We start from the raw sequence: 2,500 nt of genomic DNA, 5'->3' as shown, positions 1-2,500 counted from the left end.
GGGTACACTTTTCAGAAAGTACCGTTGGGACTTAGAAAAATTTTCAAGATTTTTGGACTTAGAGCGATTTTTGGATTTTTGTGCAAAAATCGAATTTTCCCTTCTCCCACCGCTCTGGGGCGTCAATATGAAGTGGGGACCCGAGGGAGAGTGCCTCCCATGAGGGTAGAATGTGTGACTTTTGGGGGGAAAGTCGAATTATGGAGCAAAAACCATTTTTGGGGACTTAGAAAAAATTCCGAGATGTGTCAGACTTCCAGGAAGGGGGCGCCTCGGGAGGTGTACCTAGGAGGCTTCCAGGGGCCTGGGTACACTTTTCAGAAAGTACCGTTGGGACTTAGAAAAATTTTCAAGATTTTTGGACTTAGAGCGATTTTTGGATTTTTGTGCAAAAATCGAATTTTCCCTTCTCCCACCGCTCTGGGGCGTCAATATGAAGTGGGGACCCGAGGGAGAGTGCCTCCCATGAGGGTAGAATGTGTGACTTTTGGGGGGAAAGTCGAATTATGGAGCAAAAACCATTTTTTGGGACTTAGAAAAATTTCGAGATGTGACAGACTTCCAGGAAGGGGGCGCCTCGGGAGGTGTACCTAGGAGGCTTCCAGGGGCCTGGGTACACTTTTCAGAAAGTACCGTTGGGACTTAGAAAAATTTTCAGGATTTTTGGACTTAGAGCGATTTTTGGATTTTTGATCAAAAATCGAATTTCCCCTTCTCCCACCGCTCTGGGGCGTCAATATGATGTGGGGACCCGAGGGAGAGTGCCTCCCATGAGGGTAGAATGTGTGGCTTTTGGGGGGAAAGTCGAATTATGGAGCAAAAACCAGTTTTTGGGACTTAGAAAAATTTCGAGATGTGTCAGACTTCCAGGAAGGGGGGAGTCTCAGGAGGTGTACCTAGGAGGCTTCCAGGGGCCTGGGTACACTTTTCAGAAAGTACCGTTGGGACTTAGAAAAATTTTCAGGATTTTTGGACTTAGAGCGATTTTTGGATTTTTGTGCAAAAATCAGATTTCCCCTTCTCCCACCGCTCTGGGGCGTCAATATGATGTGGGGACCCGAGGGAGAGTGCCTCCCATGAGGGTAGAATGTGTGGTTTTTTGGGGGAAAGTCGAATTATGGAAGAAATTGAGTTTTGAGGACAAAAAAGTGTTTTGAGGACAAAAAAGTTTCTTGAGGACAAAAAAGTTTCTCGAGGACAAAAAAGTGTTTTGAGGACAAAAAAGTTTCTTGAGGACAAAAAAGTGTTTTGCGAACAAAAAATGGAATTTTGTGATTTTGTGTAAAAATAAGTAAATTCCCCTACTTCCACCACAGGGGGGCTTCAGTATGTTGTAGGGCCCCCAGGGAGGGTCCCCCAACTGGGTTTAAAGTTTGTGGATCCTGGGCAGAAAGTTGAATTTTGGATGAAAAACCGAATTTTGGGACTTAGAAAAATTTCGAGCTGAGCAGTGACAGACTTCCAGGCAGGGGAGCCTCTCTGGAGGTGTACCGAAAACAGTTCCAGGAGCTGAGGTCATTTTCGAACATTTTTTGTTCGCTCAAATTTTTTTTGTTTTTGAGCTCTAAAAAGCTGTTATTATCAATTGGCTCAAAAATTTCAAGTGTCATGAGCTAGTACATGTTGGAGGAATACGTTTTAGGCAAAAAATTGCAAAAAAAAAAATCCAAGTGAAAAAGAACCGGAATGGGGAATTTCTGACTGCTGTAGCAGCCGCACAGTTCCAGGAGGTCGGATACATTTCCGACTTTGTCCCGCTCATTGAAGTACATTGTCCCGCAATGCAAATACATAGTAATGCGCACCTGCGGGAGAATATAGGAGAGAGTGGGCTCTCTCTACCCCGATGTATGGCGGTTGTTCCTATGGTTCTCTGGCTCGGGTAGGCGACTTAGAAGGTGGTCCCTCTTGTCGTGGAAGTTGCAAAATACGGCCGAGACTGAACTTCCACGGCTCCAGGAGGGACTTTTGCTGGTCGTGCGTCCCAAGTGAGAGAGGCGATCCTGGGGTACCTGAGCCTGACCAGACCCTCCCTCGGTGGTCCCTGGTCTTCTGAAGGGTGATGGCATTCAGGGGGGCAAATCTGGAGTCCGTGGCCGAGTTTGGGCTCTAGAAGGCGGACGCCCCTTCTGACCATGTCCCCTCAGAGCCGGCTGGATGGTTCATGGTCCGCGGCTTTGTCTGGCGGTCTGTGCCCAAGCCGGAGAAGCTCTCCTGGGGTACGTGAGCTTTGACCAGACCCTCCCTCGGCGGTCCCTGGTTCTCTGGAGGTGATGGCTGTCAGGGGGGCAAATCTGGAGTCCTCGTGGGAAGGAGGGCTCTTGAAGGCGGACGCCCCCTCTGACTATGTCCCCTCAGAGCAGGCTGGATGGTTCATGGTCCGCGGCTTTGTCTGGCGGTCCATGCCCAAGCCGGAGAAGCTATCCTGGGTACCTGAGCTTCGACCAGACCCTCCCTCGGTGGTCCCTGGTTCTCTGGAGGCGATGGCTGTTGTCAGGGG

Source organism: Dendrobates tinctorius, unplaced genomic scaffold (genome assembly GCF_039654945.1).
Source record: "Dendrobates tinctorius isolate UK_male_01 unplaced genomic scaffold, ASM3965494v1 ptg000756l, whole genome shotgun sequence".
Taxonomy (NCBI): domain Eukaryota; kingdom Metazoa; phylum Chordata; class Amphibia; order Anura; family Dendrobatidae; genus Dendrobates; species Dendrobates tinctorius.
The sequence above is the reverse complement of the archived record's forward strand: the minus strand, read 5'-3'. Positions refer to the sequence as shown.